The following is a 25,623-nucleotide window of genomic DNA, read 5'->3' as shown; positions in this document are numbered from 1 at the left end:
TGTGCATTACCCCAACTGGCCACCTGGTGTCACTGTTCCTCCATGTGGGAAATACTTCGTGCATTAACCCGAGTGGCCACCCAGTGTCAATCTTGCTCCATGAGGAAAATGCTTCATGATACCAAATGGCCACTCGGGGTAATGCACACAGCATTTCCCTCATGGAGGAACAGTGACACTGGGTGTCAAGTATCAGGGGGGTAGCCGTGTTAGTCTGTATCCACAAAAACAACAAAAAGTCCAGTTGTATCTTTAAGATGAACAGATTTATTTGGACATAAGCTTTCGTGGGTAAAAAACCACTTCTTCAGATGCATGGAGTGAAAATTACAGATGCAGGCATTATATACTGACACATGAAGAGAAGGGAGTTACCTCACAAGTGGAGAACCGGTGTTGATGGCCAATTCGATCAGGGTGGATGTAGTCCACTCCCAATAATTGATTAGGAGGTGTCAGTTCCAGGAGAGGCAAAGCTGCTTTTGTAGTGAGCCAGCCAGTCCCTACTCAAGCCGAAATTAATGGTGTTAAATTTGCAAATGTATTTTAGTTCTGCTGTTTCTCTCTGAAGTCTGTTTCTGAAGTTTTTTTGTTCAAGTAATGTACAGTTGCTCCATGAGGGAAATCCTCTGTGCGTTACCCTGAGTGACCACCCAGTGTCAGTCTTACTCAATGTGGGAAATGCTTTGAGCATTCCCCAAGTGGCCACCCAGTGTCACTTTTGCTCCATTAGGGAAATGCTTTGGGCATTCTCCCAAGAGGCTGCCCATTGGTGGGATAACTCACCTGACTGGAGTACTGTCATGGGTGGATATAAAGTGTTCAGGAAGGACAGGCAGGGCAGAAAAGGTGGGGCAGTTGCATTGTATGTAAGAGAGCAGTATGACTGCTCAGAGCTCCAGTGTGAAACTGCAGAAAAACCTGAGAGTCTCTGATTAAGTTTAGAAGCGTGAGCAACAAGGGTGATGTCGTGGTGGGAGTCTGCTATAGACACCGGACCAGGGGGATGAGGTGGACAGGGCTGTCTTCCGGCAACTAACAGAAGTTACTAGATCGCAGGCCCTGGTTCTCATGGGAGACTTCAATCACTCTGATATCTGCTGGGAGAGCAATACAGTGGTGCACAGACAATCCAGGAAGTGTACGGGACAATTTCCTGGTGCAAGTGCTGGAGGAACCAACTAGGGGCAGAGCTCTTCTTGACCTGCTGCTCACAAACCAGGAAGAATTAGTAGGGGAAGCAAAAGTGGATGGGAACCTGGGAGGCAGTGACCATCAGATAGTCAAGTTCAGGATCCTGACACAGGGAAGAAAGGAGAGCAGCAGAATACGGACCCTGGACTTCAGAAAAGCAGACTTTGACTCCCTCAGGGAACTGATGGGCAGGATCCCCTGGGAGAATAACATGAGGGGGAAAGGAGTCCAGGAGAGCTGGCTGTATTTTAAAGAATCCTTATTGAGGTTACAGGGACAAACCATCCCGATGCGTAGAAAGAATAGTAAATATGGCAGGCGACCGGCTTGGCTTAACAGTGAAATCCTTGCTGATCTTAAACACAAAAAAGAAGCTTACAAGAAGTGGAAGATTGGACAAATGACCAGGGAAGAGTATAAAGATATTGCTCGGGCATGTAGGAGTGAAATCCGGAAGGTCAAATCACACCTGGAGTTGCAGCTAGCAAGAGATGTTAAGAGTAACAAGAAGGGTTTCTTCAGGTATGTTAGCAACATGAAGAAAGTCAAGGAAAGTGTGGGCCCCTTACTGAATGAGGGAGGCAACCTAGTGACAGAGGATGTGGAAAAAGCTAATGTACTCAATGCTTTTTTTGCCTCTGTCTTCACGAACAAGGTCAGCTCCCAGACTGCTGCACTGGGCAGCACAGCATGGGGACGAGGTGACCAGCCCTCTGTGGAGAAAGAAGTGGTTTGGGACTATTTAGAAAAGCTGGACGAGCACAAGTCCATGGGTCCAGATGCGCTGCATCCGAGAGTGCTAAAGGAGTTGGCGGATGTGATTCCAGAGCCATTGGCCATTATCTTTGAAAACTCATGGTGATCCGGGGAGGTCCCGGACAACTGGAAAAAAGCTAATGTAGTGCCCATCTTTAAAAAAGGAAAGAAGGAGGATCTGGGGAACTACAGGCCAGTTAGCCTCACATCAGTCTCTGGAAAAATCATGGAGCAGGTCCTCAAGGAATCAGTTCTGAAGCACTTAAAGGATAGGAAAGTGATCAGGAACAGTCAGCATGGATTCACCAAGGGCAAGTCATGCCTGACTAATCTAATTGCCTTTTATGACGAGATAACTGGCTCTGTGGATGAGGGGAAAGCAGTGGACGTGTTGTTCCTTGACTTTAGCAAAGCTTTTGTTACGGTCTCCCACAGTATTCTTGCCAGCAAGTTAAAGAAGTATGGGCTGGATGAATGGACTAGAAGGTCGATAGAAAGCTGGCTAGATCGTCGGGCTCAATGGGTAGTGATCAACGGCTCCATGTCTAGTTGGCAGCCGGTATCAAGCGGAGTGCCCCAAGAATCGGTCCTCGGGCCGGTTTTGTTCAATATCTTCATAAATGATCTGGAGGATGGTGTGGATTGCACCCTCAGCAAGTTTGCAGATGACACTAAACTGGGAGGAGAGGTAGATACACTGGAGGGTAGGGATAGGATACAGAGGGCCCTAAACAAATTAGAGGATTGGGCCAAAAGAAATCTGATGAGGTTCAACAAAGGCAAGTGCAGAGTCCTGCACTTAGGAAGGAAGAATCCCATGCACCGCTACAGACTAGGGACCGAATGACTAGGCAGCAGTTCTGCAGAAAAGGACCTAGGGGTTACAGTTGTTACGAATTTCAGAGTAACAGCCGTGTTAGTCTGTATTCGCAAAAAGAAAAGGAGGACTTGTGGCACCTTAGAGACTAACCAATTTATTTGAGCATGAGCTTTCGTGAGCTACAGCTCACTACAGCGTCCGATGAAGTGAGCTGTAGCTCACGAAAGCTCATGCTCAAATAAATTGGTTAGTCTCTAAGGTGCCACGAGTTGTTACGAATTACACCTGAGAGGACACGCACACAACCGCTGCGAATTATACCTTGTAGGACACGCACACAAATGCTACGAATTACACCTGGTAGGACACGCACAGTTCGAGTCTAGGCTGAGGCACATAAACAAAGTCCACAACTGCAGAGTTCCCAAAAGACACTAAGTTTATTACGCTCGAGCATGGTGCCCCCCTGCTAGCCAGGAGGGGACCCTGAATACAGATTATACAAAGGTTATATACTTTTTAGCAAAGCATGTTGCCCTCGTGCATCGGAAACCTTAGCCAATAAACAAACCCTTGTCTTATCTACCACCTATCCCTGCTTGGTGCATTCCTCGTGCTATACCAGTATGTTAATTACACAGCATGGTCCTAAAGCCATGCATCAGTAACCTTTATTATCAGGATGGGAGGCCTCACATCAAGGCCAAGAGACAGGGAGTTAGAGACTGTCAAAAACCAGATACTGGGAGTCAAGGCAGGCTGGAGACAAGGAGGAGGATTTTCGCAGGGATTCAGTATCTAAGGATCACTCCTCCTGGCGTATGATGTGCTGGCATTTAGACAATGGTGGGCCCCAAACCAAAATGGAATCACATGTGCTAACTTTTCCTTAACAGTCCTCCCTTTCTTTTTGTACGTCAGTAGGCTATATTGGGGCTGAGTAACCGCGCTGCAGGGTTAGCAACTGCCGACAGCACATACTGCAGCATTGTAGGCATACAAAAAATAATGCAAAAACAATAACAGTCAAAAAAAGTAAATACAAAATACGCTGTCCCCAAGTCCCCACATCCGGTAGCCATGAGGTGAGTCAGTCCCAGACCTCCTGGAATCCGGCGCTGGTAGTGTCGTGGCTGATGTGGTGGAATAGGGCTGCCTGTTGCTTGAGGATGTGGATGTCAGTTTCCACCCTATGGTACTGATTTACAAATACACAACAGCTTGAATTGACCAGAGCACAAACCCCGCCCTGATTTGCAAGGAGATAATTCAGGCTAGGCGGTTTTGCAATGTAGTTTGGGATAGCTGGGTGACTTTAATTTGAAGGGCAGATAGAGCATCTGCAGTAGCATTTGCCATTAGTTCCAAAGCAGCTGAAATGTTAATTATAGCTTTTTTTAGCTCGCTTACTTTTAACCATGGCAGAAACCAACGCACAAAGGAGTGAAAGCCTTTGGGCCGTTGAGAAAGGGGGTTTAAAGGAATACTTCGTCGGTCCCGCCATACTAGATTGCGGCTCTTTCCCTGGGTCAGGTTCTGGTATACTGTCACGGCGTGTACTATAGCCCTTAAGGTACATGTACCACACCATCCTGCTGGGAGAACCTTATAGGCTGTGTGATTGCATAACCAATACCAGCCAGACCCCTCGGGGACTGGCCACGGGGTCCTGGACTAGGTAGAGGGGCCTTCCGCACCAGAGCTGATTTGGGTGGTGTCCTTGCACCCCACAAAATTTCCTACAAAAACTGTATTTTTTATGCCCTTACGACACACATAAAGCATAATTACCTTGGGCCACCATATCAATAGACCATATTTGGATTGTAACATTTCAGTTAAATGTAGTGTTTGCCCATAGCTTAGTTTGGAGTATTTGATTAAGGGGGATAGGTACCCCTACTAACGGGACCCCCTGACCTAAATATGTGGGGGTATGAATACAAATTTAACACTACGTTCGATTTACACCCTGTTTGATAGCGTGGGTTAAATTCAAGAAGCTATTGCCCTCCCATCCTTGTACTGGACTTGGGAATAGGGAGAGGAACCCCCCATGCAAACCATACCAATGTCGGCATCCTTCGTTATACCATACAAAAAACACTACCCCCAATGTAAGTCCAATAAACAGGAACACAAAAAGTCCTGGTGGGCTGTGAAGGTCCCAGTAGCTGGAAAGCTTAGTCCATGGGTTGGTCGTGGTGTTCATTCATGAAGTGGCTTGTCCAATGGCTTGTCAGGGTCAGGTGAGGGTCCCAGCGCCAACTTAACGTAGCTATGATGGATCCAGGAACCTTTACCTGCAAAGGAGTGGTGGCAGATGGTGGGAGTAATGTTCGTGGCTGTAAGGCATTTTTGGTATTTCTAGTTGCCTACAAGCACAGGTTCCAGCCTCTGGAATAAACCCACCCCACCACTTCACTTCACATTCCCAAGAATACATCCTATAACTTTCTCCCTGCCAATGTATAATGCTCCATCTTTGCCATCAAGGCCAATTTTTAGTGTTTTTTGCAGTTAAGAATCCTTGGATTTTGGTGGTTTTAGCAGAGCAGGCGTTTTTTTTTTTTTTTTTTTTTTGGAACAGTCATGGTTTTGCGTTATACAGGGGAGAGGTTACTAGCACGTCACCCTGTAGTGCTTTGGTTTCTTTAGCAAATACTGAATGCAGGTTAGCTTTGTCAGTGGACAAGGGAGAGGTTACTAGCACTTCACCTTGTTTTTTTTTTTTCTGCTGTTTAAAAGGAGGAAAGAAAAAAAACCCAGAAGGAGGGACAGGCTGATCAGTAGTCGAAGTGAAGTCATCTCGAGGTGGAGGGGTCTTTTTGCAGTAAGAAGCATGGGTCCAGGCAGTCAGTCCTTGGCACTTCACAGCGGTGTTGGTAGTTAGCAGGACTTAATAAGGGCCTTTCCAGCATGGAGCCAGAGTAGTCTTTTGTTGATGGACCTTTATGTAGACCCAGTCACCTGGTTTTAACAAATGGCAGGTTTGCTTAGGATTCTTGAAGCAGGACTTTTTTTACCTGTAAATACAGAGACCTAACACATTTCATTAATGTCTGGCAGTGTGTTGCAGATTTCACAGCTGCTTGGGCACATTCAAGCTCCCCTCTTTCTTGGCTGTTAGCCAAATCCTAACTGTGAGTAGTGTCCTTGGGCAGGCCAGTGTCTTATCTTTGGACCGAGCCTGCCAGCTACAGCGTTGAATTAGCTCGTCCTCCATTTTATTTCTTTTCCCCTTCTTGGCTTTTATTAACCTGCAAAGGAAACTTTCACTTTTTACTTATACACCTTTGTTTAAAAAGGAACACATGTACATTGCCCATTATACAGCACTTTAGTCTTATTGTTTAATATATGCCACATACACCCTTCTAGGAAAATGACTTTATTACAGAGCTTTGGAGCAACAAGCCAGGACAAGCACACCCACTTTTGAGGAGTCCACTTGGTACAACTTCTGGTGTCCAATAGCTTTCCTCCCTCCCCAGCCCTCTGGCTAGAAATGTGAGGTAGCCAGAAGGATCTCATGTATAATATGGGGAGTGGGTTAACCTTTCATGTCCTTGCTTCCAAAGACTGTTGGTGTGCAAATTTTAACAACAATTTTTTTTAATTAAAAGATCTGGCCAATGAAATTTTTTTTTTTTTTTTTTTTTACTTGAGCAAATGTATTAAACTTTAGTATATCACATTTTTTTGATATTATTCAAACACTTTGTATTCCAAGTTGAATAAAATAAGTATCTGCATTTTGATTTAACCCTTTTATTTAGTTTTAAACTAAACTGTCCTATGAAAAATTAAACACAGCAATTCTGGCCACAAGACAAACACCACAAGACAGGACATAGAACACAGAACAGAATTCCTATTGTGCCAGTAAATTCATGAGATGTTGAATTGCTTTTCAGCTGGCATCAGTTTTCTCTGATTTTCTGAAAGACAAAAAAAACCACAGATCTACCCCTTTTGGACAGTCAGTCATTGCTTAAAATATTTCCTTTTTATACAAATACCCTTGTTAATTGCAGGCAAAACAGAGGAATTACCCATATTTTCTTGTATTTGTTTTATAGGCAGCCCAGGTTTCAGTGGCCTCTACCTTATCAGTTAGGTAATTTACAATAAAACAAATGCTTTTCGGCTTGCTTTTGGATATACAGGTTAAAGATTCTTACTTTAAAAAGGGCACAATAAACTTTACCAGACTTTTGATTGCCTTTTACTGTTAATTTCTGCTGTCAAACACACAGCGACCTGAAAAGGAAGACACCACCTATTGTAGCCTCTTGGAGCCTAATAAGACATTAATTAAGTAGCACTGTATAATCGCATTTCTTTGGAAAAGGGCCCATGTTTTCCAAAATGGCTGCAAAGAAACCAAGAATTTTTTTTCTTTCCAGTATTTTACAAAGTTCAACTGCTTAATTCTTTCGAGCAACTACAGAGTTAACTTTTTACTTTTTTTTTTTTAAATCACTTGCTTATTTCCCAAAACGACACCCAATTAACTTAGATTTTACCATTTCAAGTATTATTCCGGGATTTACGTTTTCCATTCCTGTAATTATTTACTCCTCTTTTTTTACTATGACCTTCAAGTTTCCAACCTGTTTTCCAATCTCTCTATCTGTTGCCTGCCTGCTTGGGCCCGATCCTGTTTTTTTCTTTGAACTGTCCCTTCCATGAGCACCAGCTTTGTTTCACTACCAAATTAACAAGGAGGGTGGGCTTCTTAACTAGCCCCCAGCCCTCCTGGTCTCTTTTCTTAAATATTTTTACTTACAAGGGCTACCCGAGTCCTCCCCCCATGAGGCTTGTCACCTGGACAGAAAGCACGGCTAATTGGCAAGCAAGGAGGTGACAGGCATAAGTCAGAAAGCCGAGGGTAAGCCGGAGGAGGGGCAGAAGCAGGCATATCACAGAGCGGGGCTGGAGACCCCACAGATGAATTAGCAAAGGAGGAGGAAAGAGAACGTCCTTTTGCATGCGCATAAGCCCAGTTGTCCCACACATACCAATAATCCATCTGGGCTGGAGCTTTGTTTTTTAGCCTTTTCCTAAGCGCTGTTAATTTTTCCCCAGCAAAGAAACCATCCGGTGGCCAGTCAAAAGGTGTTTGAGTTGTTAGTGCTGGCCACTTGACCTTGCACAAGATTACAGCTTTTTTTTTTTTTTTAACCTAACCTATGGGTACCAGAAATATTCCCCCAATTCTTGAGAATTTCAGCCAAAGGGGTCCCCTTACTTACACTCTGCCCAGAACCCATAATGGGCTACCAAAAGGACTCCAAATGTGCCACCTTATCGCCTACGCAACGGCTCTCACCCCCCCTCCTCAGAGTTTTCAAAGGTGAACTCACCCTATGCCGGCTGGAGCTGTCCGAGAGGAGGAGTGTAGTCTCGCTTGTTGGGGCGAGCCTAGAGTCCCTTCGTGGTCGCCAAAACTGTTACAAATTACACCTAAAAAGACACGCACACAACTGCTACAAATTATACCTTGTAGAACACGCACACAAATGCTACAAATTACACCTGGTAGAACACGCACACAAATGCTGCGAATTATACCTAATAAGACACGCACACCAGTGCTGCGAATTATACCTGATAGGACACGCACAGTTCAAATCTAGGCTAAGGCACATAAACAAAGTCCACAACTGCAAAGTTCCCAAAAAACACTAAGTTTATTACGCTCGAGCGTGGTGCCCCCCTGCTAGCCAGAAAAAAACCCTAAATACAAATTATACAAAAGTTATATACTTTTTAGCAAAGCATATTGCCCTCATGCATCAAAAACGTTAGCCAATAAACAAACCCTTGTCTTATCTACCACCTATCCCTGCTTGGTGCATTCCTCGTGCTATACCAGTAGGTTAATTACACAGCATGGTCCTAAAGCCATGCATCAGTAACCTTTATTATCAAAATAAAAGGCCTCACATCAAAGCCAAAAAACAAAAAATTAAAAACTAACAAAAACCAAATACTAAAAATCAAGGCAAGCTAAAAACAAAACAAAAAAAAATTTCACAGAAATTCAGTATCTAAAAATCACTCCTCCTAATGTATAATGTGCTGGCATTTAAACAATAATAGGCCCCAAACCAAAATAGAATCACAAGTGCTAACTTTTCCTTAACACAGTGGACGAGAAGCTGGATATGAGTCAACAGTGTGCAGTTGTTGCCAAGAAGGCCAATGGCATTTTGGGATGTATATGTAGGGGCATTGCCAGCAGATCGAGGGTCGTGATCGTTCCCCTCTATTCGACATCGGTGAGGCCTCATCTAGAGTACTGTGTCCAGTTTTGGGCCCCACACTACAAGAAGGATGTGGAAAAATTGGAAAGAGTCCAGCGGAGGGCAACAAAAATGATTAGGGGACTGGAACGCATGAGTTATAAGGAGAGGCTGAGGGAACTGGGATTGTTTAGTCTGCGGAAGAGAAGAATGAGGGGGGATTTGAAAGCTGCTTTCAACTACCTGAAAAGGGGTCCCAAAGAGGATGGATCTAGACTGTTCTCAGTGGTAGCGGATGACAGAACGAGGAGTAATGGTCTCAAGTTGCAGTGGGGGAGGTTTAGGTTGGATATTAGGAAAAACTTTTTCACTAGGAGGGTGGTGAAACACTGGAATGCGTTACCTAGGGAGGTGGTAGAATCCCCTTCCTTAGAAGTTTTTAAGGTCAGGCTTGACAAAGCCCTGGCTGGGATGATTTGATTGGGGATTGGTCCTGCTTTGAGCAGGGGGTTGGACTAGATGACCTCCTGAGGTCCCTTCCAACCCTGATATTCTATGATTCTATGATTCTATGGAATGCGTTACCTAGGGAGGTGGTGGAATCTCCTTCCTTAAAGGTTTTTAAGGTCGGCCTTGACAAAGCCCTGGCTGGGATGATTTAGTTGGGGATTGGTCCTGCTTTGAGCAGGGGGTTGGACTAGATGAGCTCCTGAGGTCCCTTCCAACCCTGATATTCTATGATTGTCACTGTTGTTCCATAAGGGAAATGCTTTGTGCATCTGTGCAACTGGCCACCCAGTGTCACTGTTGCTCCATGAGGGAAATGCGTTGTGCATTAACCCGAGTGGCCCCTCGTTGCCTCTCTCCCTTGATGAGGGAAATGGTTTGTGCATTACCTGGATTGGCCACCTGGTTTCACTCTTGCTCCATGCGGGAAATATTTTAGTGACACCAGGTACCACTCTAGGTAATGCACACAGCATTTCCCTCATGGAGCAACAGTGACAGTGCGTGGTCACTCAGGGTAATCCACAGTTGCTCCATTCAATGAAATGAGCTGTAGCTCACGAAAGCTCATGCTCAAATAAATTGGTTAGTCTCTAAGTTGCCACAGGTACTCCTTTTCTTTTTCCATGAAGGAAATGCTTTGTGCATTACCTGGATTAGCCACCTAGTGTCACTGTTGCTCCATGAGATAAGTGCAGTGTGCATTAACCCGAGTGGCCATCCAGTGTCACTGTTTCTCCATGAGGGAAATGTTTTGTGGATTATTCCGTGGTCACCCAGCGTGACTGTTGCTCTATGGGGAAAATCCTCTGTGCATAACCCCGCCCTTCCGCCCAGTGTTACTGTTGTTCCAGGGCAGCTGCAGGCTGAGTTGCCTGTAAGGGTATGTCTATGCTGGCATTGAAGGACAAAACTTTTGTCTTTCAGAAGCATTAATCCCCCCGCCCCCCCCGAAAGACAAAAGTTTTGCCACTACAAATACCAGTGTGAACCACGCATTGTTGGCAGGAGCGCTCTCCTGCTCACAATACAAATGCCGCTCGTTGGGAGTGGAGTTTTTTGTTGGCAGGAGAGACAACAAACAGCGGCTACGCTTCACGGCTTTTAGCAGCAGGGCTGAATCCTAAGGGTATGTCTACACTACCCGCCGGATCAGCAGGTAGTGATCGATCTATCGGGGGTCAATTTTAGTCTAGACGCGATAAATCGATGGCGAGAGGTGCAAGCAGAGTCGACGGAGGAGCGGTGGCAGTCGACCCCATGCCGTGAAGACGCCGAGGTAAGTTGATCTAAGATATGTCGACTTCAGCTACGCTGTTCTTGTAGCTGAAGTTGCATATCTTAGGTCGATCTCCCCCCCACTCCCCAGCGTAGACCAGGGCTTAGATAAATGCATGGTAGAGCCTGAGTACAGACGGCTGCTTCCCTTTAGGTGAGGCTTGGTTTCTCATAAAAGTTTTCCTCCTTGTTCTGGGTGTGGGAGGAGAATTTTCCTATTTTGTGAGTAGGTGTGGGTTTACGTAAGAATGGCAATACGGGGTCAGACCAAAGATCCGTCTAGCCCACTATCCTGTCTTCCGACTGGCTAATACCAGGTGCTTCAGAGGGAATGAATAGAACAGGTAATCGAGAAGTGATCCATCCTGTGTCACCATTCCCAGCTTCTGGCAAACAGAGGCTAGGAACACCATCCCTGCCCATCCTGACTAATAGCCATTGATGGACCTATCCTCCATGAATTTACCTAGTTCTTTTTTGAACCCTGTTATAGTCTTGGCTTTCACAGCATTCTCTGGCCAGCAATTCCACAGGTTGAGTGTGTGTTGTGTGCTTTTTAATTGTATCTGTGAAGGTATAATGGGACAGGGAGAAGAAGAACCGACACAACATTGCGGATTCCGATGATAACTTTTGTTTTTCCCTCTTGTGTTGTGCTTAGTGTCAAGGGTAAGAGCCCACCCCTGTTGTGAGATGGAAAGCCATGAGACACTGAGCATTGTTGATGCCAGGCTACGGTGATGCCGTCTAGCTGGAAGCAGAGCAGCCATCACTGTCAGTTAAATAAGTGTCTGGTTTGGTGAGGAGTCTGGTCACGGCGCACCTGGCTCCAGGCAGGGACGCGCCATTCGCTAGGTCTGTGTTTGTAAGAAAAGGTTCTTGACTAACCGGCTACGGGGGAGACAAGGCCCCCATTATCAGGGGCTGCTCATCTGTCTGGCCAGGAGAGGTGTGTCCACTGCAGCAAAAGGTTGGATCCAGGAGGATGACTGTAGCTGGTGAGTTTCTTGCCTTCCTTCCCATGTTTCTCTCTCTCTTCTCTACTCTACTGTGTCGGCTGACACACTTTGTCTGTGCTTGTCTCTCCTTGTTCTGTCTCCCTTCAGAGAACACGGGCAGGCGTTCTCGGTGTGCAGGTCTCGGGATGGCTAGGTCTCAAGGATGGCTAGGTCTCGGGAGCCATGAAGAAGTAGGAGGGGACAAAAATCATGTGGGGGAGTGCGCTGGAGAGTGGAGTGTCACTGTCAGCGTTGACTGAGTCTCTGTTCATCAAGTGCGGCCAATGTAGATGGGATGGGAGAGGGAGGCAGGGATGAGGGCAAGGTTTTGTGCACCAATTGAATTTTGTGGAGTGATGGCTCCTGCTTGGCTTAATTGTGGTGCTTGCAGAGGAATCGTCAAGCAGCAGCTGCAGGAGAAGCTGGCAGAGGTTGACCTGAGCAGCCTGGACATTCTTGTAAGTGAAGATTAACAGTCCTCCACTTTCTGCCTTCCGCATAACTGACTGTGAGTAAGCAGTCAGTGCTTTGAATTCTTCGTTCTGTACTCACTCTGGTTTTCTTCACAGGCCGTGAGCTTCCTCATTGGGCTCAGGGCTCTGTGGGATTAAGGCTGAGGAAGAGGCAAGTCTCCTCTGCAGAGTCACTATTTCAGGTGCCGTTGCAACAGGTGTTTTCTATTTGTAGTTATAAAGGCAAAGTACAAGGGGGGTTGAGGGCAGAACCCTGGAGTGTGGGAGATGCGAGAAGAGCAGTGTTGCCGACTGAGATGCTAATTTTACTGTCCGTCCCCCCCCCCACTTGTGTTGGGTTTAGTACCAAGGGAAAAGTGGCGGGTCACAGTCCACTCCCCTCATGCGAGGGAAAGCGAAGGCAAGCTGTGAGGGCTCTGCTCACGGTCCACCTGGCTCCAGGCTGGGACTTTCGTTAGCTGGCACTTGGTGTGTAGGAAAAGGTTCATGACTAGCTCTGGTTACGAGGGAGAGAAGGCTATTATTTTCAGGGGCTGCTTTTTTCTCTGACCAGGCGTGGAGTGTTCTCCCCAGCAGAAGGTTGGATTCAGGAGGTCAGTCCAGACAGTGAGATGCTTTTCTTCCTCCCATGTTTCTCTCTCTCTCTCTCTCTCTCTGTCTTCTGTGGCCAACACAGACGTGCATGTTCCCTCTTCTTGCCGCTGCTGGTTCTGTCTCCCTTCACAGAAATTGGGCATGGGTGCTGTTTGTGTGTCCTCACAGTCTTGGAGTCAAGAGCTGGCAGGATGGGGGCGGGAAAGGGTGTTAGAGCTGGCAGAAGGGGGGCGTAAATGGCCATTTGACCCATCAGCATTTAGTCCGTGTCTTTTACTACAATGGAGATGATGTAGTACGGATGGGAGAGGGAGGCAGGTATTGGAAGATCTCATGCACCTATAGCCTTTCTAGCAGCGATGGTTTGGTTTGCTGTTCTTGCAGAGGCCTGCTCCAGGCCAGTGCAGCAGCCCCAGACAGAGGAGGAGCATCTGGAGAAAGTGGACCTGCACAATCTAGACATTTCACTTGGCAGTGGAGCTGAGGAGGTCTCTTGTGATGTTGGAGGAGCAGGTGTGTGTTTGTGAAATATCTCTCTCCAGTATCTGCATAGTGAGGTGCCTCCTTGAGAACAGAGAGATGCTTCTCATTTCCATGGGATGTGTCCTGGGGAAGGTACAGCTCTGCCTGTGGCTGGTAATTGTCTGGGATTGTCCCTTTCCTGGAGGGTTGTAGTTCCTTGGGAGTGATGAGCGTTTTAGGCCCTGGGTGGGCTGGAGAGGAATAAAGAACGGGGCTCCAATGAGCAGAAGCCACATGCACCAGTGGTGGCCTAGCTTACAAGTGTTCTCTCTTTCTCTTTTCAGTTCCTGATGAGATTGGGTAGATGAGAGAATGGCCAACCTGTGGCAGAGACCTAAGAAGGAGCAGCCACCCTGAGCCCATCCCTAGGGATCGAAGCCAGACAGTGATCTGCAGAGTAAGAGCAAATGGAAATTTGCTTAAGTTAAGTATTGAGGGAGGGCTGCAAATACTCTTGTCGGTGGAGAGAATTTGTCAGTATGGGGTCGGCCCCTGAGGAAAGGCCTCTGAATCTAGCTGGAGCAGGACCCACACCTGAGCGGCTCTTAAGGTCTGCGAGTTGTCGAAGGAGCAGCCACAGCCCCGGAACCCCCAACCAGTACAAGGACAAGATGGGGGAACATTTTGCCAGCCTGCGTCATTGCACCACCTAGAGTAGCAGCTGCCCCATCCTGCCTGGCTCTGACTTTAAGCTTCTGGCCTCTGACCTGGTGAAGGGCCGGAGCCTCTGAGGGGAGGAGGCAGGACTTTTCCTTGAGTGAGGGAGAGCCACAGAGAGGGCCAAGGCCTCATGGAGGGTGGGGGGAATGTAGCTGCCACAAGTTTCTGTCTACCCCACCTCAGCCCCTCTCCCCCCCTCTCTTCCCCCCCCGGGGGAGCAGGCTGGGGCTGCCACAGGCTGTCACTGCTCCTCCAGGGCATATGCACACTACTCATTACCCTAACTGGTGATCAGGAGTCACTGCTGCTCCAGGGGAAACAGAGTCTGTATATTACCCTGTCATAAATATAAAGGGAAGGGTAAACCCCTTTGAAATCCCTCCTGGCCAGGGGAAAGCTCCTCTCACCTGTAAAGGGTTAAGAAGCTAAAGGTAACCTCGCTGGCACCTGACCAAAATGACCAATGAGGAGACAAGATACTTTCAAAAGCTGGGAGGAGGGAGAGAAACAAAGGGTCTGTGTGTCTGTCTATATTCTGTCTTTTGCCGGGGATAGACCAGGAATGGAGTCTTAGAACTTTTAGTAAGTAATCTAGCTAGGTACGTGTTAGATTATGATTTCTTTAAATGGCTGAGAAAAGAACTGTGCTGAATAGAATAACTATTTCTGTCTGTGTATCTTTTTTGTAACTTAAGGTTTTGCCTAGAGGGGTTCTCTATGTTTTGAATCTAATTACCCTGTAAGGTATCATAGAATCATAGAATATCAGGGTTGGAAGGGACCTCAGGAGGTCATCTAGTCCAACCCCCTGCTCAAAGCAGGACCAATCCCCAATTAAATCATCCCAGCCAAGGCTTTGTCAAGCCTGACCTTAAAAACTTCCAAGGAAGGAGATTCTACCACCTCCCTAGGTAACGCATTCCAGTGTTTCACCACCCTCTTAGTGAAAAAGTTTTTCCTAATATCCAACCTAAACCTCCCCCACTGCAACTTGAGACCATTACTCCTTGTCCTGTCCTCTTCTACCACTGAGAATAGTCTAGAACCATCCTCTCTGGAACCACCTCTCAGGTAGTTGAAAGCAGCTATCAAATCCCCCCTCATTCTTCTCTTCCGCAGACTAAACAATCCCAGTTCCCTCAGCCTCTCCTCATAACTCATGTGTTCCAGACCCCTAATCATTTTTGTTGCCCTTCGCTGGACTCTCTCCAATTTATCCACGTCCTTCTTGTAGTGTGGGGCCCAAAACTGGACACAATACTCCAGATGAGGCCTCACCAATGTCGAATAGAGGGGAACGATCACGTCCCTCGATCTGCTCGCTATGCCCCTACTTATACATCCCAAAATGCCATTGGCCTTCTTGGCAACAAGGGCACACTGCTGACTCATATCCAGCTTCTCATCCACTGTAACCCCTAGGTCCTTTTCCGCAGAACTGCTGCCTAGCCATTCGGTCCCTAGTCTGTAGCTGTGCATTGGGTTCTTCCGTCCTAAGAGCAGGACCCTGCACTTATCCTTATTGAACTGCATCAGGTTTCTTTTGGCCCAATCCTCCAATTTGTCTAGGTCCCTCTGTATCCTATCCCTGCCCTCCAGCGTATCTACCACTCCTCCCAGTTTAGTATCATCCGCAAATTTGCTGAGAGTGCAATCCACACCATCCTCCAGATCATTTATGAAGATATTAAACAAAACCGGCCCCAGGACCGACCCCTGGGGCACTCCACTTGACACCGGCTGCCAACTAGACATGGAGCCATTGATCACAACCCGTTGAGCCCGACAATCTAGCCAACTTTCTACCCACCTTATAGTGCATTCATCCAGCCCATACTTCTTTAACTTGCTGACAAGAATACTGTGGGAGACCGTGTCAAAAGCTTTGCTAAAGTCAAGAAACAATACATCCACTGCTTTCCCTTCATCCACAGAATCAGTAATCTCATCATAGAAGGCTATTAGATTAGTCAGGCATGACCTACCCTTGGTGAATCCATGCTGACTGTTCCTGATCACTTTCCTATCCTTTAAGTGCTTCAGGATTGATTCCTTGAGGACCTGCTCCATGATTTTTCCGGGGACTGAGGTGAAGCTGACTGGCCTGTAGTTCCCAGGATCCTCCTTCTTCCCTTTTTTAAAGATTGGCACTACATTAGCCTTTTTCCAGTCATCTGGGACTTCCCCCGTTCGCCACGAGTTTTCAAAGATAATGGCCAATGGCTCTGCAATCACATCCGCCAATTCCTTTAGCACTCTCGGATGCAACTCGTCCGGCCCCATAGACTTGTGCACGTCCAGCTTTTCTAAATAGTCCCTAACCACCTCTTTCTCCACAGAGGGCTGGCCATCTACTCCCCATGTTGCGATGCCCAGCGCAGCAGTCTGGGAGCCGTCCTTGTTAGTGAAGACAGAGGCAAAAAAAGCATTGAGCACATTAGCTTTTTCCACATCCTCTGTCACTAGGTTGCCTCCCTCATTCAGTAAGGGGCCCACACTTTCCTTGGCTTTCTTCTTGTTGCCAACATACCTGAAGAAACCCTTCTTGTTACTCTTGACATCTCTTGCTAGCTGCAGCTCCAGGTGCGATTTGGCCCTCCTGATTTCATTCCTACATGCCCGAGCAATATTTTTATACTCTTCCCTGGTCATATGTCCAACCTTCCACTTCTTGTAAGCTTCTTTTTTATGTTTAAGATCCGCTAGGATTTCACCGTTAAGCCAAGCTGGTCACCTGCCATATTTACTATTCTTTCGACTCATCGGGATGGTTTGTCCCTGTAACCTCAACAGGGATTCCTTGAAATACAGCCAGCTCTCCTGGACTCCTTTCCCCTTCATGTTAGTCCCCCAGGGGATCCTACCCATCCGCTCCCTGAGGGAGTTGAAGTCTGCTTTCCTGAAGTCCAGGGTCCGTATCCTGCTGCTTACCTTTCTTCCCTGCGTCAGGATCCTGAACTCAACCAACTCATGGTCACTGCCTCCCAGATTCCCGTCCACTTTTGCTTCCCCCACTAATTCTTCCCTGTTTGTGAGCAGCAGGTCAAGAAAAGCTCCCCCCCCAGTTGGCTCGTCTAGCACTTGCACCAGGAAATTGTCCCCTACGCTTTCCAAAAACTTCCTGGATTGTCTATGCACCGCTGTATTGCTCTCCCAGCAAATATCAGGAAAATTAAAGTCACCCATGAGAACCAGGGCGTGCGATCTAGTAGCTTCTGCGAGTTGCCGGAAGAAAGCCTCATCCACCTCATCCCCCTGGTCCGGTGGTCTATAGCAGACTCCCACCACTACATCACTCTTGTTGCTCATATTTCTAAACTTAATCCAGAGACACTCAGGTTTTTCTGCAGTTTCATACCGGAGCTCTGAGCAGTCATACTGCTCCCTTACATACAGTGCTACTCCACCACCTTTTCTGCCCTGCCTGTCCTTCCTGAACAGTTTATAACCATCCATGACAGTACTCCAGTCATGTGAGTTATCCCACCAAGTCTCTGTTATTCCAATGACATCATAACTCCTTGACATCACCAGGACCTCCAGTTCTCCCTGCTTGTTTCCAAGGCTTTGTGCATTTGTATACAAGCACTTGAGATAACCTGCTGATCGCCCCTCCTTCTCAGTATGAGGCAGGAGCCCGCCCCTCACAGACGTTCCTGCCTGTGTTTCCTCCCGGTATCCCGCTTTCCCACTTACCTCAGGGCTTTGGTCTCCTTCCCCCGGTGAACCTAGTTTAAAGCCCTCCTCACTAGGTTAGCCAGCCTGCTCGCAAAGATGCTCTTCCCTCTCTTCGTAAGATGGAGCCCGTCTCTGCCCAGCACTCCTCCTTCATGGAACACCATCCCATGGTCAAAGAATCCAAAGCCTTCTCTCCGACACCACCTGCGTAGCCATTCGTTGACTTCCACGATCCGACGGTCCCTGCCCCGTCCTTTTCCTTCCACGGGGAGGATGGACGAGAACACCACTTGCGCCTCAAACTCCTTTATCCTTCTTCCCAGAGCCACGTAGATGGTAAAATCTACCATCCTGATTTTACAGGGGGGATTTCTTTATTTCTATTTACTTCTATTTTTATTAAAAGTCTTCTTGTAAGAAAACTGAATGCTTTTTCATTATTCTCAGATCCAAGGGTTTGGGTCTGTGGTCACCTATGCAAATTGGTGAGGCTTTTTATCCAACATTTCCCAGGAAAGGGGGGGTGCAAGTGTTGGGAGGATTGTTCGTTGTTCTTAAGATCCAAGGGTCTGGGTCTGTAGTCACCTAGGCAAATTGGCGAGGCTTTTTACCAAACCTTGTCCAGGAAGTGGGGTGCAAGGTTTTGGGAAGTATTTTGGGGGGAAAGACGTGTCCAAACAGCTCTTCCCCAGTAACCAGTATTAGTTTGGTGGTGGTAGCGGCCAATCCAAGGACAAAGGGTGGAATATTTTGTACCTTGGGGAAGTTTTGACCTAAGCTGGTAAAGATAAGCTTAGGAGGTTTTTCATGCAGGTCCCCACATCTGTACCCTAGAGTTCAGAGTAGGGGAGGAACCTTGACATACCCCGACTGGCAACACAGTGTCACTGTTGATCCATGGAGGGAAATGGTTTGTGCATTACCCTGAGTGGTCACCCAGTGTCACCGTTGCTCCACAAGAGAAGTGCTCTGTGCATTACCTGATTGGCTGCCCGGTGTCACTGTGGCTCCTTAAGGAAATGGTCTGTTTATTCCCCGGTTGGGGCACCCAGTGTCACTCTTGCTCCAGGAGGGAAATAATTGCTTAGTGCATTCCCCTGGCTGGCCACCCGGTGTCACTTTTACTCCATGAGGAGAATGCTCTGTGCCACTCCCCTGAGTGGCCACGGGATGTCACTGCTGGTCCATGGAGGAAATGATCTGTGCATTACCTCGAGTTGCCCCTGGACATCACTGCTGCTTCATCAGGTGAATGTTCTGTGCAGTTGCTCCATGAGAGAAATGCTTTGTGCATTCCCCTGACTGGCCACGTGGTGTCACTGTTGTTCCTTGAGGAAATGGTTTGTGAATTACTCCGAGTGGCCACCAGGCATCACTGCTTCTCCATGTGGGAAATGGTTTGTGCATTCCTCTGGCTGGCCCCCCGGTATCACTGTTATTCCATGAGAGAAATGCTCTGTCCATTTCCCCCCCCAACTGGTCACCCCGGGTCACTGTTGTTCCATGAGAGAAATGCTCTGTCCATTTCCCCCCCGGTGTTGATGGCCAATTCGATCAGGGTGGATGTAGTCCACTCCCAATAATTGATTAGGAGGTGTCAATTCCAGGAGAGGCAAAGCTGCTTTTGTAGTGAGCCAACCAGTCCCTACTCAAGCCCAAATTAATGGTGTTAAATTTGCAAATGAATTTTAGTTCTGCTGTTTCTCTTTGAAGTCTGTTTCTGAAGTTTTTTTGTTCAAGTATAGCTACTTTTAAATCTATTATAGAATGTCCCGGAAGATTGAAAAAAGAAAAGGAGTACTTGTGGCACCTTAGAGACTAACCAATTTATTTGAGCATAAGCTTTCGTGAGCTACAGCTCACTTCATCGGATGCATACTGTGGAAAGTGTAGAAGATCTTTTTATACACACAAAGCATGAAAAAATACCTCCCCCCACCCCACTCTCCTGCTGGTAATAGCTTATCTAAAGTGATCATTCTCCTTACAATGTGTATGATAATCAAGTTGGGCCATTTCCAGCACAAATCCAGGTTTTCTCCCCCCCCCCCCCCCCCCAAACCAACTCTCCGGCTGGTAATAGCTTATCTAAAGTGACCACTCTCCTTGAGCTGTAGCTCATGAAAGCTTATGCTCAAATAAATTGGTTAGTCTCTAAGGTGCCACAAGTACTCCTTTTCTTTCTCCTTACAATGTGTATGATAATCAAGGTGGGCCATTTCCAGCACAAATCCAGGGTTTAACAAGAACGTCTGGTGGGGGGGGGGGTAGGAAAAAACAAGGGGAAATAGGTTACCTTGCATAATGACTTAGCCACTCCCAGTCTCTATTCAAGCCTAAGTTAATTGTATCCAATTTGCAAATGAATTCCAATTCAACAGTTTCTCGCTGGAGTCTGGATTTGAAGTTTTCCATATGAAGTGGAAATATATCAACTGCATGAAAAAACTTGTACAGATACAGACAGACATCATCTTCCTTTCCAAATGCAAACAGATGGACATCGTACCAAAAGGACTGAAGATAAAAAATCCATTACAATCTACATACCACACAGACTATGCTGATAGCTTGTGCCACACGCTCTCAAAGAAACTGCAGAATCACCTGGTCAACATCCTCTATAGCAAACAGGGAAAGATTAAGAATGAGCTCTCAAAAATGGATACTCTCATAAAAAACCAACCTTCCACACAAACTTCCTCATGGCTGGACTTTACTAAAACTAGACAAGCCATTTACAACACACACTTTCTCTACAAAAGAAAAAGGATACTAAACTTTCTAAACTACTACATGCCACAAGGGGCCACAGCAATGGTTCCCTCAACCCACCCAGCAATATTGTTAACCTAGCCAACTATACTCTCAGCCCAGCAGAAGCAGCTGTCCTATCTCGGGGCCTCTCCTTCTGCCCCTCCACCCCCACGAACATGATACAGTTCTGTGGTGACCTAGAATCCTATTTTCGACATCTCCGACTCAAGGAATATTTCCAACACACCTCTGAACAACATACTAATCCACAGAGACCTCCCTACCAACACTACAAAAAGAAGGATTCTAGGTGGACTCCTCCTGAAGGTCGAAACAGCAGATTGGACTTCTACATAGAGTGCTTCCGCCGACGTGCACGGGCTGAAATTGTGGAAAAGCAGCATCACTTGCCCCATAACCTCAGCCGTGCGGAACACAATGCCATCCACAGCCTCAGAAACAACTCTGACATCATAATCAAAAAGGCTGACAAAGGAGGTGTTGTTGTCATCATGAATAGGTCAGAATATGAACAAGAGGCTGCTCGGCAGCTCTCCAACACCACTTTCTACAAGCCATTACCCTCTAATCCCACTGAGGGTTACCAAAAGAAACTACAGCATTTGCTCAAGAAACTCCCTGAAAAAGCACAAGATCAAATCCGCACAGACACACCCCTGGAACCCCGACCTGGGATATTCTATCTACTACCCAAGATCCATAAACCTGGAAATCCTGGGCACCCCATCATCTCAGGCATTGGCACCCTGACAGCAGGATTGTCTGGCTATGTAGACTCCCTCCTCAGGCCCTACGCTACCAGCATTCCCAGCTACCTTCGAGACACCACTGACTTCCTGAGGAAACTACAATCCATCGGTGATCTTCCTGATAACACCATCCTGGCCACTATGGATGTAGAAGCCCTCTACACCAACATTCCACACAAAGATGGACTACAAGCCGTCAAGAACACTATCCCCGATAATGTCACGGCTAACCTGGTGGCTGAACTTTGTGACTTTGTCCTTACCCATAACTATTTTACATTTGGGGACAATGTATACCTTCAGATCAGCGGCACTGCTATGGGTACCCGCATGGCCCCACAGTATGCCAACATTTTTATGGCTGACTTAGAACAACGCTTCCTCAGCTCTCGTCCCCTAACGCCCCTACTCGCGCTATATTGAGGACATCTTCATCATCTGGACCCATGGAAAAGAAGACCTTGAGGAATTCCACCATGATTTCAACAATTTCCATCCCACCATCAATCTCAGCCTGGTCCAGTCCACACAAGAGATCCACTTCCTGGACACTACAGTGCTAATAAACGATGGTCACATAAACACCACCCTATACCGGAAACCTGCTGACCGCTATTCCTACCTACATGCCTCAGCTTTCACCCTGACCACACCACACGATCCATCGTCTACAGCCAAGCTCTGCGATACAACCACATTTGCTCCAACCCCTCAGACAGAGACAAACACCTACAAGATCTCTATCAAGCATTCTTACAACTACAATACCCACCTGCGGAAGTGAAGAAACAGATTGATAGAGCCAGAAGAGTTCCCAGAAGTCACCTACTACAGGACAGGCCTAACAAAGAAAATAACAGAACGCCACTAGCCGTCACCTTCAGCCCCCAACTAAAACCCCTCCAACGCATTATTAAGGATCTACAACCTATCCTGAAGGATGACCCAACACTCTCACAAATCTTGGGAGACAGGCCAGTCCTTGCCTACAGACAGCCCCCCCAACCTGAAGCAAATACTCACCAACAACCACATACCACACAAAAGAACCACTAACCCAGGAACCTATCCTTGCAACAAAGCCTGTTGCCAACTGTGCCCACATATCTATTCAGGGGACACCATCACAGGGCCTAATAACATCAGCCACACTATCAGAGGCTCGTTCACTTGCACATCCACCAATGTGATATATGCCATCATGTGCCAGCAATGCCCCTCTGCCATGTACATTGGTCAAACTGGACAGTCTCTACGTAAAAGAATAAACAAATCAGATGTCAAGAATTATAACATTCATAAACCAGTCGGAGAACACTTCAATCTCTCTGGTCACGCGATTACAGACATGAAAGTTGTGATATTACAACCAAAAAACTTCAAATCCAGACTCCAGCGAGAAACTGTTGAATTGGAATTCATTTGCAAATTGGATACAATTAACTTAGGCTTGAATAGAGACTGGGAGTGGCTAAGTCATTATGCAAGGTAACCTATTTCCCCTTGTTTTTTCGTACCCCCCCACCCCCGACATTCTTGTTAAATCCTGGATTTGTGCTGGAAATGGCCCACCATCATACACATTGTAAGGAGAGTGATCACTTTAGATAAGCTATTACCAGCAGGAGAGTGGGGTGTGGGGAGGTATTTTTTCATGCTTTGTGTGTATAAAAAGATCTTCTACACTTTCCACAGTATGCATCCGATGGAGTGCCCCAGGGGTCGGTCCTGGGGCCGGTTTTGTTCAATATCTTTATAAATGATCTGGAGGATGGTGTGGATTGCACTCTCAGCAAATTTGCGGATGATACTAAACTGGGAGGAGTGGTAGATACGCTGGAGGGGAGGGATAGGATACAGAAGGACCTAGACAAATTGGAGGATTGGGCCAAAAGAAATCTGATGAGGTTTAATAAGGATAAGTGCAGGGTCCTGCACTTAGGATGGAAGAATCCAATGCACCGCTACAGACTAGGGACCGAATGGCTAGGCAGCAGTTCTGCGGAAAAGGACCTAGGGGTGACAGTGGACGAGAAGCTGGATATGAGTCAGCAGTGTGCCCTTGTTGCCAAGAAGGCCAATGGCATTTTAGGATGTATAAGTAGGGGCATTGCCAGCAGATCGAGGGACGTGATCGTTCCCCTCTATTCGACACTGGTGAGGCCTCATCTGGAGTACTGTGTCCAGTTTTGGGCCCCACACTACAAGAAGGATGTGGATAAATTGGAGAGAGTCCAGCGAAGTGCAACAAAAATGATTAGGGGTCTAGAGCACATGACTTATGAGGAGAGGCTGAAGGAGCTGGGATTGTTTAGTCTGCAGAAGAGAAGAATGAGGGGGGATTTGATAGCTGCTTTCAACTACCTGAAAGGGGGTTCCAAAGAGGATGGCTCTAGACTGTTCTCAATGGTAGCAGATGACAGAACGAGGAGTAATGGTCTCAAGTTGCAATGGGGGAGGTTTAGATTGGATATTAGGAAAAACTTTTTCACTAAGAGGGTGGTGAAACACTGGAATGCGTTACCTAGGGAGGTGGTAGAATCTCCTTCCTTAGAGGTTTTTAAGGTCAGGCTTGACACAGCCCTGGCTGGGATGATTTAACTGGGACTTGGTCCTGCTTCGAGCAGGGGGTTGGACTAGATGACCTTCTGGGGTCCCTTCCAACCCTGATATTCTATGATTCTATGATTCTAAGTGAGCTGTAGCTCACGAAAGCTTATGCTCAAATAAATTGGTTAGTCTCTAAGGTGCCACAAGTACTCCTTTTCTTTTTGCGAATACAGACTAACACAGCTGTTACTCTGAAACCAGGAAGATTGAAGTGTTCTCCTACTGGCTTTTGTATGTTACCATTCCTGATGTCCAATTTTTGTCCATTTATTCTTTTACATGGGGACTGTCCGGTTTGGCCAATGTACATGGCAGAGGGGCATTGCTGGCACATGATGGTGTATTGTTACGAATTACACCTGAGAGGACACGCACACAAATGCTACGAATTACACCTGGTAGGACACGCACACCAATGCTGCGAATTATACCTGATAGGTCACGCACAGTTCGAATCTAGGCTGAGGCACATAGACAAAGTCCACAACTGCAGAGTTCCCAAAAGACACTAAGTTTATTATGCTCGAGCGTAGTGCCCCCCTGCTAGCCAGGAGGGGACCCTGAATACAGATTATACAAAGATTATATACTTTTTAGCAAAGCATGTTGCTCTTGTGCATCGGAAACCTTAGCCAATAAACAAACCCTTGTCTTATTTACCACCTATCCCTGCTTGGTGCATTCCTCGGCTATACCAGTATGTTAATTACACAGCATGGTCCTAAAGCCATGCATCAGTAACTTTTATTATCAGGATGGGAGGCCTCACATCAAGGCCAAGAGATAGGGAGCTAGAGACTGACAAAAACCAGATACTGGGAGTCAAGGCAGGCTGGAGACAAGGAGGAGGATTTTCACAGGGATTCAGTATCTAAGGATCACTCCTCCTGGTGTATGATGTGCTGGCATTTAGACAATGGTGGGCCCCAAACCAAAATGGAATCACATGTGCTAACTTTTCCTTAACAGTTTATAACATTAGTAGACGTGCAGGTGAATGAGCCTCTGATGGTGTGGCTGATGCGGTTGGGTCCTCTGATGATGTCGCTAGAGTAGATATGGGGACAGAGTAGGCAATGTGGTTTGCTACAGGGATTGGTTCCTGGGTTAGCGTTTCAGTGGTGGTGTGTAGTTGCTGGTGAGTATTTGCTTCAGGTTGGGGGGGCTGTCTGTAAGTAAGGACTGGCCTGCCTCCCAAGGTCTGTGAGAGTGAGGGATCGTTTTCCAGGATAGGTTGTAGATCATTGATACTCTGCTGGAGAGGTTTTAGCTGGGGGCTCTACGTGATGTCCAATGGTGTTCTGTTATTTTCCTTGTTGGGCGTGTCCTGTAGTAGGTGATTTCTGGGTACCTGTCTCCACCCTGATCGAATTGGCCCTCTCAACACTGGTTCTTCACTTGTGAGGTAACTCCCTTCTCTTCATGTGTCATTATATAATGACTGCATCTGTAATTTTCACTCCATGCATCTGAAGAAGTGGTGTGTCATCAATAGTGCTCCTCTTCGGACCGAGAGGTGTGTACTGAATACTGTTCCATCTAGAAATGAGGTGTGTTGTCAATTGTACTTCTGGAAACAAGAGGTGTGTCCTGAATATTGTCCCGTCCAGAAACAAGGATGTGAGATCAATTGTACTTTGTTACGAATTACACCTGAGAGGACACGCACACAACTGCTGCGAATTATACCTGGCAGGACACGCACACAAATGCTACAAATTACACCTGGTAGGACATGCACACAAATGCTACGAA

At 46.8% G+C, this 25,623-nt stretch overlaps 1 long non-coding RNA gene across 2 annotated transcripts; it reads right to left on the bottom strand.

Moving 5' to 3' along the window:
• Positions 1-5,610: 5,610 nt before the first annotated feature.
• Positions 5,611-8,376, bottom strand: LOC122463941. Of its 2 annotated transcripts, none has more exons than XR_006287720.1 (2): positions 8,140-8,376; positions 5,611-6,030 (listed from the first exon to the last, which is right to left on the bottom strand). It is a non-coding gene; the product is annotated as an uncharacterized LOC122463941 (long non-coding RNA). The 2 variants fall into 2 exon arrangements; XR_006287721.1 differs by having other exon boundaries at positions 5,611-5,812.
• Between the last annotated feature and the right edge of the window lie 17,247 nt (positions 8,377-25,623).

The sequence above is a fragment of the Chelonia mydas genome, chromosome 28, assembly GCF_015237465.2.
Source record: "Chelonia mydas isolate rCheMyd1 chromosome 28, rCheMyd1.pri.v2, whole genome shotgun sequence".
NCBI lineage: Eukaryota > Metazoa > Chordata > Testudines > Cheloniidae > Chelonia > Chelonia mydas.
Note: the sequence above shows the minus strand (reverse complement) of the source record. Positions and strands in the feature narration are given on the sequence as shown.